This window comes from Gopherus flavomarginatus, chromosome 13 (assembly GCF_025201925.1).
Source record: "Gopherus flavomarginatus isolate rGopFla2 chromosome 13, rGopFla2.mat.asm, whole genome shotgun sequence".
Taxonomy (NCBI): Eukaryota; Metazoa; Chordata; order Testudines; family Testudinidae; genus Gopherus; species Gopherus flavomarginatus.
The window spans coordinates 8,381,895-8,397,992 of NC_066629.1; the positions used below are offsets into that span (position 1 = coordinate 8,381,895).

Consider the following 16,098-nt stretch of genomic DNA (forward strand, 5'->3'; position numbering starts at 1 on the left):
ATTAGATTATATGGAAGTTATCGGGTAGATGTTGGATGCATCCAGCACCAAGGTCCTAGCACCAAATTCAGTAGTACTCACCAGGAGATACATTTTGTTGCATCCCTACGACAGCCTGCAGTACAACCTCACTTCTGCTTCATGTAGCCACACTGCCTGTTTCCACATCGGCCGTGTCAGGAACGCTTTTAAGAGAAGAGAGTTCAAGGTAATAACAGTCCCGCTGCTGCTGGGCTGTACCCAGAGAGCCACAGCAGTCAAGAGCCTCTTTAGCAGTGCTAGGACTGGACACCAAATTGCATAAATTGCCTTGCCCCTCACCTCCCTGCCACTCTAGCCCCAAAAAGAGATGCAAGCGATCATGTGACCCACTGAGCCATCTCCTGGGGTAGATGTTCATTCCCAATATTGCTGTTTCAGCACCATCACAATAACTTTCATCACTTCGCCAGGTCAAATTCAAGCTTGAGACCTCTCCATGTCCCCATTACACATGCCAGCAACAGCCAGTCTCACTCACAGGTCTCAGTGCATGAAACTAGAGTTTCTCCCAGATAAAGCTAATGCGCACCCCAATTTAGAAGTAAAAGGGCTTTGTGGCACAGTCTGAAATTCTAAGTGTGAAGTACAATCAGCCACTCTCACCCCTGCAATGGAGGTTCTGAAACGGCTCAGTTTTTATATGCGGTTTGAGCCCAGCAGTTCAGAATTACAAACTCCCTTTGATGCCAAGCAGCGGATACCCCCACCCTTCAGATCAGCTGAGGAGCCTGCATGGAGCTTGCATATATGTCAGAATATAGATTTTACACCAGTGTATCTGTAAAATAGATTTGAGGGAGAAGGCAGTCAGCCCTCATACGGCTTTGGGGAAATGCAAGCTTAGACTGGCTCATTGGTTCTTACTGACTTAAGTGTTCAGCACATGCGAGCCCCATCCACACTGACTCTCCCTCAAAAATCTTAGTGGAGAGCAGGAGCCTGAAAAAGGCGTCACTACAGAAACCAGGAAGGAAGGGGAAGTTCCCACAAAGTTGAATGCATCTCTGTACCTCCAGAACGCCATTCCTTAGCTGTGTGCATGTCTTTCATTGGTTACCCATCACTGCTCATGGAGAAAGCTGCATGGTACCAGTGTCACCAAGATTTTTGCCTCTTTATCATCTCCCACTCATCTTCCATTCTGTCCCCCTTTCCCATTCTCTGGCTAGTGCTTAGTGTTCTAAACCAATCTTCTCCCCATGGGGTCAGCAGCCCTGTACACACAGAAGCCGACCACTCAGCTTCTTTTGCATCAAACCACAGCTGGGACCGTCTGCAGGGGGACTTTGCGATCCTAGCCAGTTTCTCTCTGGAACAGCCACATGCACCTGCAGAGCGGTTCAGAGAGTTACAAGCATGTTTGATGCGCAGGAAGTACAGCTGCCCTGGAGCACTTCCTACTTCTGCCGCTATCTAAAGCGTTCAGGTGGGTGGTAGACAAACCATCCATCCAAAGTACGACTGGTCACAGCTAAATGCCCTCTGGTGCTGATGGGGTAAGTGGCTTTTGCTTCAGAAAGCCAGTGCAAACCCTCCACTTCAGCTGTGTTTCATTCTGCATGTGCCAGGCAGCATCATGGCACATGGAAGTGGTCCCCTCAATCAGAGCTAGTAACCCAAGTCAGAAGCAGAGAAAGGGACCTGGATCATACCCCTGACTGGTTTTTCTTGAATCCTTTGGCTGCTTTTATCGGCACCCACTCTGCATCTTCCATCTCTCTTCCAGACTCCCCAGATTCAGACATTTCTTTGGTCTGTGCACAGGGTTTTGCAGTTGTCTGATAGCAAATCTTTGGCTACAGATGGAAATGAGATGGTTTGAGACCACCTAAGGAATGTGTCAGGCTTGGGACTACTCCCGAGTCCCAGCAGCATATTACACCCAGCTCTCTTGAACAGCCAAAGAACTGCAGGACCAGGGAGGTGCCAAGTCATCAGGTTGGCAGGGATTCTTAACCATTCAAAGAAGAAGCTGGTTTAGCTTGTTATCTTTAAACAGTTTGCAGAACCTTGCACTCCCCAGGGCTACGCAGCTATGGGGGGAGGTATTTGGGGAGAGGGCAGGGGGTATCTGGGGACAGAGTAGAAGGGGGGTGGAAGGCATTTGCAGACGGGGGACCGGGGGTGTTTGGGGGTGGTGTAGAAGAGGGGGGTTGGGAGGCATTTGAGCGGTGGGGGTAGAAGGGGGTGGGAGATACTTGATGGCAGGGGGTAGAACGGGGGAGGGCGGCATTCACAGATGGGGCTGGGGGTGTTTGGGGGTGGGGTGTAGATGAGGGGGACTGGGATGCATTTGGGGGGTGGGGTAGAAGGCAGTGAAGGTATCTGAGAGCAGGATGTAGAAGGGGGAGGGAGGTATTTGCAGACAGGGGGCCGGGGGTGTTTGGGGGTGGGGTGTAGAAGGGGGAGGTGGGAGGCATTGGGGGAGGGGGCATGGGCTATTTGGGGGGCGGCCTGTAGAGGGGGGGAGGCATTGGGGGGTGGGGCCAGATGAGGTGGTGGGAGATATTGGGGAATGGGGCGGGCTAGAAGGGGGAGCTCGGGGGAGGGGGATGTTTGGGCAGCTCAGCGCCCCCCCCCCACTCAACTTTACCCGCTCGCGCTCCAGGCCGTGCCACGTGCTGCTCAAGAGCCACCTCGGAACACCTCAGGGCCACGTGATGACCCCCGGGAAGCTCCGTCCGTCCCGACACAGCCAAAAGGAAGAGGAGACAGAGCCCAGACCAATCGGAGCAGAAGAAGAAACCTCCCCTCCCCCCGTGTTTGAGTGCGAGGGTGGGGGCTGATTGCAGTGACCAGACATCCCAGGGTGCAGCAAGGACCAGACCCCCCGAGGGTGCAGGAGGGGAGGGGGCTGCAGTGACCAGACCTCCCCCAGGGTGCAGCAGGGGAGAGGCCTGCAGTCACCAGACCCCCCCAGGGTGCAGCAGGGGGGGTCTGCAGGCACCAGACCCCCCTCAGAATGCAGCTTACCTATCAGTGAAGGTTGTTCAGTCTATTCCTGGACACATCTTACATCTGCTGCTGGCAGAGAAAGGGACCTGGATCATACCCGATGGGCTTTTCTTGAATCCTTTGGCTGCTTTTATCGGCACCCACTCTGCATCTTCCATCTCCTTTCCAGACTCCCCAGATTCAGACAGTTCTGGGGTCTGTGTACGGGGTTATGCAGTTGTCTCATGGCGAATCTTTGGCTACAGATGGAAATGAGATGGTTTGAGACCACCTAAGGAATGTGTAAGACTTGGGACTACTCCCGAGTCCTAGCAGCATATCACACCCAGTTCACTTGAACAGCCAAAGAACTGCAGGACCAGGGAGGTGCCAAGTCATCAGGTTGGCAGGGATTCTTAATCGTTCAAAGAAGCAGCTGGTTTAGCTTGTTATCTTGAAACAGTTTGCAGAACCTCGAACTGCTCCATGCTACACAGCTATGGTGGGAGATATTTGGAGAGGGGGCAGGGGGTATCTGGGTGTATAAGGGGGATGGGAGCTATTTGGGGACAGAGAGTAGAAGGGGAGTGGAAGGCATTTGCAGACGGGGGACCGGGGGTGTTTGGGGGTGGAGTGTAGAAGAGGGGTGTTGGGAGGCATTTGGGGGGTTGGGTAGAAGGGGTGGAGGCATTTGCGGACAGGGAACGGGGGTGTTTAGGGGTGAGTTGTAGAAGGGGGAGGTGGGAGGCATTTGGGGAGGGGTCAGGGGCTATTTAGGGGGGCGGCCTGTAGAGGGGGGAGGCATTGGGGGACAGGGCCAGACGAGGTGGAGGGAGATACAGTGTGCGTGTGTGAGAGAGAGAAAGTTTACAGATGGTGCAGTATAAGATGGTATAATTCTGGATTTATATTACAGCAGGTGTGCAAGGTTGGGGAGCTGGGAAATTGGCTGTTGTCTTCTCCCTCTCCTTGAGTGGCTTAGGTAAAGCACTCAGGTAGCTTAGTTGGGTGTATTGTGCCACCTGCTGTTGTGTTGGTTGGTAACAGGGCCTGGAGAGGCTGGCTGAATCTCCATTAAAGCAGCGTGAGAAGGGCGAGCCCAGCTTGAGGGTTAGCGGGCACAGCAGTTCCCAGAAGCCCCCCAGACTGCACCTCGGGGTGACAACCCATCATACCCTACATTACACAAGTCTCAGCAGGTTTGTCACATCCGGTCCCCTCCCTTTCTCCACCCTAGATAGTTCCTGCCTCCCACCAGCTCCAGCAGCTCCTACCCTCCTATGCATTTACTGCTCCTTTCCCTCCAAGCAGAACTCACCACCAGCTCCCTGGTAATCCCTTACCTGAGCCAGCTCCATTGAAGCCATTTCATTCCCCCTGGGAGGATGGGTTGATCTGGAGCGAAATGTGGATGTTATCCTGTAGCCTCCAGGACGAGAAGGGCAAGGTGAGAGAATTCAGACGGGGCTTTTGTCCATTCCACAAGCTGAGAGGCAGCCAGGGATAATTAGTGTGTTACAGGAATTAGAAGGTGAAAATTCATTAAGAACGATAATATTTGTGTGTTTATTATTAAATCCCCAGACACCCACCAATCCCCGTCCTCCTTCCCATGAGCTATAAATATCTACAGGACTCAGCTACCGATCCTGCAGTGAGTTCCTGCCCCTCCCCACTTTCTATAGCAGCACTTTTAAGAACAGGTCAGGGAAACATGGAAATACTTTGAACCAAACGCCGGAAGCTTCTGAGCATGGACAAGTTAAAATGAAACCAAGATTCCATCTCTCCAAGGACCTCGCCTCTAGTGCAAAATAACAGACACGCCCCAGACATCCAAAATGGCCACTTCATAACTGATAGACTGTTACAGGCGAGTCTCATCTTACACGCATTTAACATGCGCGAACTCAGCTTTGCACAGTCGGCAAAAATAAAGAGAGAGAAAAATAACAGTTTAAATACCGTCCCTTAGTGCAGGCGATTGCGCCCACCATTACACTCAATGTAATTTTGATTATATGCAATTTTCGCTTTCCGTGCTGACAGTGGAACATAATCCCAGCATAACATGAGACTCGCCTGTATTTATCTATTGACTTCTGGGAATTATCAATCAAAGAAACAACCCAGTGCAGGTCACACCCTGAGGGAGACAGCTCATGTGTCTTTACAAATTGGTATAATCTAATCTGGGACTTTATATTCTAAAATGCCTTATTCGTAGCCCTATGGCGATTCCATGGTGCCACCACAGGGCAGAGTTAAGGCTGGGGGCCTTAGCTGTGAAATTCCATTCCCAGGCATATTGCGATTGCTGTTAAGTGGGTTTGACAATATTCATTTTGTCGATTTCTTTTTTTTTAATTTCAATAGAAGGTATATTTATTTTAAGTCTTTTTTTCAATGTTTACAGTTTCAGTGATGAGAGCTGTGGAAAGTTATGGGGGTGGTCAGACAACAATTATTTAATGACAGTAAGTAAGATTCCCAACGCCAAATTTTTATAACTGTTCAAACACAAATTGTCAATGTCATATGCAAAAAATACAGTGTAAATATCCTTAAATCAAACTTGACTTTCTCCAGAAGCATTTTTGTATTTTACCAATAGAAATAGGTTTTCGTGTGTGTGTGTGTGTGTGTGTGTCTGTGTACAGTGAAATCAACATTTACTGCAATTTATTAATAAAAAGCCAGTCCTTTCAAGCATACTTTTAAGTAACTAAATATTTGAATTCTTTCACTTCCTGGACTGTAATGCATCCTTTGAGGATAATTCCACCCTCCCTGTGGTGTATTTTACTCTCAGTACTGTAACCCTATCGTGATATAGCTCCTGTCTGGGAGCTCCACTGAGGCCAGTGGCATTCTGATCAGAAGGTGACACTGACACATGAGCAGAGAGCCATGGGTCAGGGTGGAGGATGAGGTAACATGGAGGCTACAGGGTTGAAAACGACCCTACAGAGTCTGAGGAGGAAACTGACGCTCAGCCTCTCCTCTCTCCCACCTCCCAGAGTCAGTAACTCTGATAATTGTTCCCTGAAATCTAAATAGCCCCAGTATGTGAGATAGTGATTAATACAGGTGCCTTAGGGGCTGCAGTTTCAATCCCTGCCTGGACGAGGGAGATGAAGAACAGCAGTAGAAACGGGTTAGGGTGGGAGAGGGCACAGCTGATGTGGGACTGGGAGCTGAGTTGACCAAGAGGCTAGAACTCATGGGGGGTTGGGACAAGAAGTGAACAGGACTGGGGAGAGGCACATGAATATCTCCGTTTACCATCCTGTCATGTATTTAATTTAGAAACTTTTCATTCACATTTAAATGCACTGGAGCTAAGCTGTGTTGATGCATTTCCACTTACAATTTGAATTAGCTGATTAATCAGATGTTTCTGCATCACAAAGCAGTCAGTAATTGGTGTGCTTTCATGAATTAACGTGATTGTGTGCTGTGCATCACTTTAAAAGCAAGATGGCATGAGCAAGTGTCAAAATGTCAGACATTAAGAAATGGAAATTAACTGTCAGTTCATTTCTCACGTGTTTAATCTCATAATTTTAATTTCAGTTTTGAATCAGTATTAATACCATGTGGTTTAAATAGCATCAGAGTCTATTTGTATAATTGTTTGCAAGATTTCACTGGATATTGTGAACCAGCCATCTTAGCCTTTTCTTTTGAGATTCCTAAATACAACCCAGCGCACCACTCCTGAAAGACTGCAAGCCCTGGGTGGCGACATGGTCCCTAGGGAGCAAACACCTGACAAGCCCTTTCACCCTAAAATCATTTTTGCCTCTCTGACATTGCTTTATGCACCCCACCAGAAAATGCTGTAGGTAACCGGGTAATTACAGCAGACCTTCACTAGGTATCATTCTCCCAGCTATGTGCCAAAATTCAAATGGTTCTTTTTGTTTTATCTTTCATTCAGCTTTGCAATTCTTTGATCCCAATAAAAAAACTGGAGCTGAAATAACCGAAGACGTTAAGAAGAGGGTGACATTGGGCACAGGTGGAGGTAAAATAATAAAGGGAAAGAACTGACTATGGGAAAAGGAACATCCCAAACTATTAGAGCCCCGGACCCCCAGTGTGATGCAGCTGTGAAATAGGTTAATGCAGCCCTAGGATGCATCAGGCGAGATAGTTGAAGTATACCCAGGGAAGGGTTAGTACTGCTATACAAGGCACTGATGAGACCTCATCTGAAATACCATGGGCCATTCTGGTCTCCCACATTTAAGAAGGATGAATTCAAAGTGGAAGAGGTGCAGAGAAGGGCTACTAGGAAGATTGGAGGAATGGAAAATCTGCCATATGAGAGGAGACTCAAAGAGCTTGGCTTGTTTAGCCTAACCAAAAGAAGGTCCTGTGGTGAGGAGAAAGAAGGTGTTTGGAGGAGGCCATGGGGAAGTAGCCCAGGGAGTTGTAGCTGTCATGCAGCTGTTACAGGAGGTACTACAGACAGCTGCAATCCACAGGGCCCTGGGCTGGAACCCGGAGTAGAGGGCGGGCCTGGGTTCCCCCCAAACCTCCCAACTCCTGATCAGAAACAGGAAGAGTTGACCCAGACTGTGGGGAAGATCACTGAGGTGAGCAAATCTGCCAATAAGTGCAGGACCCACCAGAGTAGAGGAGGAACTTTGTCACAAAATAGACAGCAGAATCATAACCAGCAACCCATAACCTGGTCTTAGATACCTTATATGACCCCCTTTACATAAGATTTGGTGCCACCATAGGACCTAGGTTGCAACCATGTTCTATATGGTCTCAGATTATATCAATAACGTCACAGCCTGTCTGCTTTAATTGTTTCTAGAAAGCTCTTATTGTTCTGGAACTTTCCCTGTTATGTCACTCAGGGAAAGGGGACCTACTTCACCTGGGGCTAAAATATCTGCCTTCTCTCACCCTCCTGTAGCCATCTGGCCTGACCCTGTCACAATATGTATAAAAACACAACATACAGAAAAAAGCCCCACCACAACATAATGTCAGGCAATTCAGAAAAACAACAGAAACCAAAAAATGACACTCCACAGCATAAAATGACACCATACAAAGGAGAAGAAAGCAACACAATGTAAACTAACACACCCTAGGAGAAAAGTACACAATGCAAAAGAGCACAACTCAAACCAACACAACAGACACTAAACAAGCTGAGGCAAAACGATGCACCATAAAACTCTGCAGCACAGCATGGGGCGATCCCAGTTCCAAACGGCACCATGCAAAACAACTCAGCACAGAACACAACAGCAGGAAAGAGAATGATTTCAGTGTAGGCCTGGAAGGGATCTTGAGAGGGCGTCTACTCCAGCCTCCTGTGCTGAGGCAGGACCAAGTAGCCCTAGATATTCCCAGACTGGTGTATCTCTACCCTGGGTTTAGAAACCTCCAATGAAGGAAATTCCACAGCCTCCCTTGCAAGCCAATGCAAGGCAAACACAGGCCAAAACAATGCTGTACACACACATGCTGGGCTGGGGGTTAACGGGAGAGGCAAGAACTTAAACAATCTGGGTTCAGTTCCCAGTTTTTCCCCAAATTCTCCATGCAAACTTGAGCAAATTACTTCAGCTCTCTGAGCTTCAGTTTCCTCATCTGTAAAATGGAGAGTTGCCTCCCACCATTGGCCTGTTTAGCCTTTGAGCTTTTTGTCGCAAGGCCTCTCTGTCTCTGTGGGCACGTCTACACTGCAGTCAGACCCCGGCGGCTGGCCTGTGCCCGCTGACTTGGGCTCACACTGCTCAGGCTGCAGGGCTGTTTAATTGTGGTGTAGCTGTTCCAGCTGGGGGTGCAGCCCAAGGTCTGGCACCGTCCCACCTCACAGGGTCCTACAGCCCGGCTCCAGCCCAAGCCCAGACATCTACACTAAAATTAACCAGCCCCTTCGCCTGAGCCCTGGGAGCCTGAGGCAGCTGCCATGGGCCAGCTGGGGGGGTTTAATGGCAGTGCAGACATACCCGGGGTGTCTGTGCAGCACCTGTCATAATGAGGACCCTGATCTTGGTCAGAGTCTGGGCAGAGCCCTGCACAACAGGGGCCTGGTCTCAGTTGGGGGCTCTGCAACTCCTGGCATTACAGGATCCCTGATATTATTTGGGGTCCCTACAGCATCTGGCAAAATGTGGGGCCAGGATCTCTGTCAGGGTCTGTGCAGTGCTCAGTACAGTGGTAGTGTGTGATCTGTGCCAGGCCCAATGGGGACACTGATCTTAGTCGGAGTTTCTGAGGTGCCCAGCACAATGGAGGCAGCAATCTGGGCTGCAGTCGTGCGCTGCCCCGCACAAGGGAGTCATGATCTCGGTCTGGGTCTCAGTCTGACCTGACACAATAAAGGCCCAGTTCTCACTCGGGGTCTCCACAGTGCCCGGCGGAACAGGGCCGAGGTCTCACTCGGAGTCTCCGTGGCCCCTGGCGGAACAGGGCCCCGATCTCGCTGGGGGTCTCCACAGCGCCCGGTGGAAAGGGGACCAGATCTCACTCTGGGTCTGCATTGAGCCCGGCGGAACTGGGCCCATGTCTCGCTCGGGGTCTCCGCGGCACCTGGCGGAACGGGGCCCAGATCTTGCTCGGGGTCTCCGCAGCGCCCGGCGGAATGGGGCCCAGGTCTTGCTCAGGGTCTGCGCAGTGCCCGGCGGAACGGGGCCCAGGTCTCGCTCGGGGTCTCCGCGGCACCCAGCAAAACGGGGCCCAGACCTTGCTCGGGGTCTCTGCAGCTTCAGGAACAACAAGGTCCCTGATTTTCTTTGCTGTGCCTGCAGCGCCTGGCACAATGGGAGCCTGGTTTCCATTCATGTTGATGCACAGCCTGGCACAAAATGGAAGCTTACATGAAGTGGAAACCTGGACAGATGACTAGAGAGGAGTATAAAAATATTGCTCGAGCATGCAGCGGTGTAATCAGAAAGGGCAAAGCCCAATTGGAGTTGCAGTTAGCAAGGGATGTGGAGGGTAACAAGAAGGGTTTCTACTGGTATGTTAGCAACAAGAAGGTCAGTTAAAGTGTGGGTCCGTTACGGAATGCTGGAGGTAACCTAGTGACCGATGATGTAGAAAAAGCTGAAGTACTCTATGCTTTTTTTGCCTCTGTCTGCACAGACAAGGTCAGGTCCCAGACTGCTGCACTGGGCAGCACAGTATGCAGAGGAGGTGAGCAGCCCTCAGTGGTGAAAGAACAGGTTAAGGAGTATTTAGAAAAACTGGACATGCCACAGTATTCTTGCCAGCAAGTTAAAGAAGTATGTATTGGATGAATGGACTAGAAGGTGGATAGAAAGCTGGCTTGATCGGGCTCAATCGGTAGCGATCAATGGCTCCATGTCTAGTTGGCAGCTGGCAGCAAGCGGAGTGCCCTGGGGGTTAGTCCTGGGGCCGGTTTTGTTCAACATCTTTATTAGTGATCTGGATGATGGGATGGATTACACCCTCTGCAAGTTAGCAGATAACACTATGATGGGGGGAGAGGTAGATACGCTGGAGGGTACGTATAGAGTCCTGAGTGTCTTAGACAAATTAAAGGATTGGGCTAAAAAAATCTGAGGAGGTTCAACAAGGACAAGTGCAAAGTCCTGCACTTAGCACAGAATCATCCCATGCACTGCTACAAGCTGGGGAGTGACAGGGGCAGTTCTGCAGAAAAAGGACCTGGGGATTACAGTGGATGAGAAGCTGGATACAAGTCGGCAGTGGGCCCTTGTTGCCAAGAACGCTAACAGCATATTGGGCTGCATTAGTAGGATCATTGCCAGCAAATCGAGGGAAGTGATTGTTTCCCTCTATTTGGCACTGGTGAGGCACATATGGAGTACTGCATCCAGTTTTGGGCTTCCCACTACAAAAAGGATGTGGACAAACTGGAGAGGGTCCAGTGGAGGGCAAAGAAAATGATTAGGAGGCTGGGGACATGATTTATGAGGAGAGGCTGAGGGAACAGGGCTTATTTAGTATGCAAAAGAGAAGAGTGAGGGGGGCTGCTATCAAATCCTTCAGTTACCTGAAGGGAGGATTCCAAAGAGTATGGAGCTTAGCTGTTCTCAGTGGTGGCAGATGACAGAACAAGGAGCAATGGTCTCAAGTTGCGGGGGGGGGGTCTAAGTTGGATATTAAGAGAAACTATTTCACTAGGAGGGTGGTGAAGCACTGGAATGGGTTACCTAGGGAGGTGATGGAATCTCCATTATTAGAGGTTTTTAAAGCCCGGCTTAACAAAGTCCTGGCTAGGATGATTTAGTTGAGGTTGATCCTGCTTTGAGCAGGGGATTGGACTAGATGACCTCCTGATGTCTCTTCCAACCCTAATCTTCTACACTCCCATGGAGGGAAGTACACCCACCTAACTGAACCACACTTTAGATTGGCGTGGTGCCTCTTCAAGCTTCGTATGATCAGATTTGAGGCTACTGCATTGTCCCATCTTCTCAGTCTGTGTGCACCCTGCTGGAGTACCAGGAGTGCAAATGTTCCTGGCCGTTCTGCAGGGAGATTCAAGAGAAGGCCTTTGCTTACCTATGCAAGGACAAAGTACTTTCCAGCTTCCCATAGCTACAATTTTTTAAAACGCCAAAAAGAAGACATGATGTCTGCACATTTTTTAAAACTATATATTAAAAGTGAACCACTGTTACTTAATAGAAAAGAATCCATAGAATGCAATGAACTTGATCTACCACTTCTTGAGCTCAGAGTGTTCCTGGCTTATGTGAATACAGGCGAGTCTCATCTTACACAGGGGTTCCATTCCGCGGTTAGTGCGGAAAGTGAAAACCGTGTACAGTCAAAATTACATTGAGTTGAATGGTGGGCAGAATCACCCGCACTAGAGGTACAGTATTAAAATGGTTATTTTTCCTCTTTTTTGTTTTTGCCGACCGTGGAAAGCTGAAATTGTGCACGTTCAATGTGCATAAGATGCGACAGACCTGTAGTCCCTTTTTGAAAGTAACAAAACTGCTCAGATGATTAATAGTATCAGAGGGGTGAGCCATGTTAGTCTGGATCTGTAAAAGCAACAAGGGGTCCTGCTGCACATCTGTTAGTCTACAAGGTACCACAGGACTCTTTGTTGCTTTTACAGATGATTCATGTCCACCAGCAGCATTTGCAGATTGGCAAAGAACATAAGGTCCATTCTCAAATTAAAAGATTGATGCTTCTGAGCAACCAGGCAAAATATTCAGGATTAATAAATGTGCATTAAGTTATTTAACATTTTGTAATGGCCATAGAGACATTTTCCATAGCAGGCAAAAAGTGAAAACATTACTAAAAAAGTAAGTAGCACAGACATTTTAAAGGATTTTGAATCCAACAGAATGTACGAAATCATATAAAGACACTGTCTGTACACGTTCATCGCTAAAGTAGTTGACATTAACATGATTGATTGTGTACTGAAAGAAAAACAGCTGCTTCCTTCTTGTGTAAGATGAGGCTACTGCAACCTGTACTGACCTTACCCAGAACTGAACTATTTCATCACTCATTTGTGTCGTTGGTGAGAGCCCATGATGGTGTGATGCACCTTTTTTCAGCATGACTTGGCTAGGACCACATTACTTATGAATGGCAATATCTTCTTCACACATTGTGGAGTTACGTTGTAGCCAGAGAACTCTTGGTCCTTCAGTTCCTAAAGAGGGCTAAGATATGTTGTGTGGGACGCTTGTGTGTTAGTTTAATTAAAGATGTTTACACGTACTGTAGAGCTCCCTATTTTTGTGTGTGTCTTATTTTCTGCCTCTACCACCACACTACAGACATTATCCTAGTGGAAAATAAAATGAGATACTTGGTTGCCAAATTAATTGAAGTTGGCCAGATGTGGAAATTTGATTTTCAACTATCCAGAGAGCTCAGATGTGACAGGGCTGGAGTTCCAAAAATAATGCACCAGTTTTATTCTTCCACTAAAGCACCTACTATAGTACTAATGAATGAGAAAATACCTATGACTAGACCTGACTGGAAGAATTTCAACAAAACGCTATTGTTGGAATTTGCTGGTTTATCAAAAGCAAAATGTTTCACGGGACCATGTCAATTTCAGCAAAATTCCAACAGAAACCAGACAGGTTTTCTTTTTGAATTGGAATAAAGCCAGACTTTAAAATCTTAAAATCCTACACGAAATGGTATTATCGTTCTACACCCAGCTCTCCCTGCTTCCCAGTATTGCCAAATCTTGCAATTTTCTCATGAATCTTACAATATTTGGGGGGGGGGGTTCGAAGCCTCATGTGATTACATGAGACTCTCAGAAAGCAAGTTTCTCACCTTCCTGATTGCAGTGAAAAAAACCTGAAAATGTGATGTAACAGCACAGAAACCAATGAATAAAAGCAGCCCAAAATATATGGGATTAAAAAAAATCTCATGATTTTAGGCCAATGTCATGATTTCTTTGGGTGGGGGGGGTCTGATTTTTGACAGCTTGGGTTTGCCAATAAAGCATACAAACATAATTCAGCTCAAGTGACTGATAAATCTCCAATTTAGCACTGGATAAAGAAAACGACAGCATGAAGTTAGGAATTGTTTTCTGTTCTATTCTGTGCAGTAAAACCTGTCACTGACTTACGCAAAACATAGGCCTTTAAAACTGGTTATATGAGTCAGGATTCACACAGCTCACCTACATATAAAACAGGTTTTGACCCTAGGGTTGAGGGAAAATTCTCCCTTAAGAGAAGAAAGAAAAAGTGAAGTCTTAACTCCTTAGACAGCCTACTTGCCTCAGCCACAGAATGCAGGACAAGCCAGGCAGGAGCATTCTATAGCCCTTACCCATGAAAGGTTGACTGGATCTGCACATTTCTTTAATATTCTGTAATGTGTAGAACTGTAGCCTACAGTCATTTCATCTTATACCTTAGTTACTATTAGTTATCACAAAACAACCACACAATTTATAGTCTCTGATAGTCCCCCCCACAGCCAGCGGTGGCTCCAGGCACCAGCGCAGCAAGCACATGCCTGGAGCGGCAAGCCGTGGGGGGTGCCCTGCCGGTCCATGAAAGGGCGGTAGGCAGGCTGCCTTTGGCGGCACTCCTGCGGTAGGTCCACCAGTCCCACAGATTTGGCGGCAATTTGGCAGTGGGTACGCCAAAGCTGTGAACTGGAAAAACCTCCCGCAGGCAAAGGCGACAAAACACCACGACAAGATTTGCTGCATCGCTCATCTCTCCCTAGTAGATTGTGTTGTGCTGTGAAGCACATGACCTACTTTGTTTACTTCACTTTACGTGCTCATATCACAATAGGATAAATGGGCTATTGTCAGAACTCTGATTCATGCTGGCCTGGCTTGCATGGTAAAGATGAAAGTGCTTCTTCAAGGCTCCCAGGCACAGATGCCTTCAGGGAGGAGACCTGGCAATTCAATATGGGGCACCTGAGCATCTCTGCAGAGCACTGCTTCAGCCCACTAGCTCAGCCCCGTTCCCTTTTTAAACCTTGGTTCATGAGGTGACAGAAATAATACTTAGTGACACTGCAAATACATGGCCTATAACTATGCTAACTGCTGTTCACGTTCTGCCCAGGGATTGATTAAATTAATGGAATGTAAAGGCCCACTATGAACCTTTGCTGAAAACTCCACCCAATTTTTTAAAGTTCAAGTTTAACTTATTCTTTAAAAAACTATTTTATTTTACCCTCTCAGTGTCCTCGTTTCAGCCCACGTGGAAGAAGATGATATTCGGGAAAGCTGCAAGAAATTGGCTGTTACCACTCCTTCCCCAAGCATACCATGAATCTTATAAGGAAGCCTGCTCTCTTGATTTGTCCAGTATAATTTCCATAGCAAAAGAGATGCATGTAAGTATCCATTCCAAAGTGAGAACATAAGAACAGCCAAAGGTCCATCTAGCCCAGTATCCTGTCTTCCAACAGTGGCCAGTGCCAGGTGCTTCAGAGGGAATGAACAGAGCATGGAATCATCTGGTGATCCATCCCCTGAGGCCCACTCCCAGCTTCTGGCAAACAGGCCAGGGACGCCAGCCATGCCCATCCTGGCTAATGGCCATTTATGGACCTGTCATCCATGAACTTATCTAGTTCTTTCTTGAACCCAGTTATAGTCTTGGCCTTCACAACATCCTCTGGCAAAGAGTTCCACAGGTTGACTGTATATTGTGTGAAGAAATACTTCCTTTGGTTTGTTTTAAATCTGCTGCCTATTAATTTCATTTGGTGACCCCCTAGCTCTTGTGTTATGAGAAGGAGTAAATTCCACACATTTCATGATTTTATAGACTTCTAAAATAACCTCGCTGCCTTAGTGTCCTCTTTTCCAAGCTGAAAAGTCTCTGTTTTATTAACCTCTCCCCATACAGAAGCTATTCCATACCCCCATGTCAAACTCTACAGAGATTTATACAATGGGGCAGAAAGAGAAGCTGGGTGGGAGGGAGCAGAATCTAGTGTATTTAGCTGGCATAAGGACACCAGGAATCAATTAGGGTGCGGTGAGCCAGATAAGGGCCAACATCTCAATGGCTTATTTGAGAGCAAAAAGGGTAATTTCCCCAGGCTGCTCAGAAGGTTGGGGCCAAGCAAGAGGCAGAGGCAGTGAAAGGGTCTAGGGGAATTTTCTCCTGATTTAGTGCCCACTAGCCATGAACAACATACAGCTGCTAGTGACTGGAAATCAATTCCACCCATGCTACCCCATTTCTCATTTCTACCTTCTTGCTCAGAGTCATACATATTGGTTCAAAGGTGGTCTCCCCAGCAGTCACGTTAATGGGATCTTCCAGTTTGAAGGATCCTTTAGAATCTCGTTTGGGCCTCAGGATGGTCCTAGGAGTGAAGACCAGACATGCACATTAGCCTAGTTCAATGCTGCCCCATCAATCAATCTTATTCAGGAAACAGATTTATGGATCCTAGTATTTTACCTGCTCTTCCTGTGAACAGCAACTCTAGAGAAAGTGGCATGGGCACTAGAAGGCACATGTCACAAAGCAACTGGTTCTTCAAGGTGAAGAGGGATCAAAGATCAACTTAAACAAACCTGCTCTACTAACTTTAGCTTAAGAGTAACAAGGTTCATGACCAACTCCTGCTGGTGAGAGAAAAGAGCAGCTCTGTGTATCT

At 47.7% G+C, this 16,098-nt stretch overlaps 1 protein-coding gene across 1 annotated transcript in view; it reads right to left on the minus strand.

The window, feature by feature from the left end:
• The window catches only part of LOC127033558 (zinc finger protein 383-like), a 176,852-nt gene that overhangs the window by 23,227 nt on the left and 137,527 nt on the right, over nt 1-16,098 (minus strand). The gene's annotated exons all lie outside the window — the stretch shown is intronic.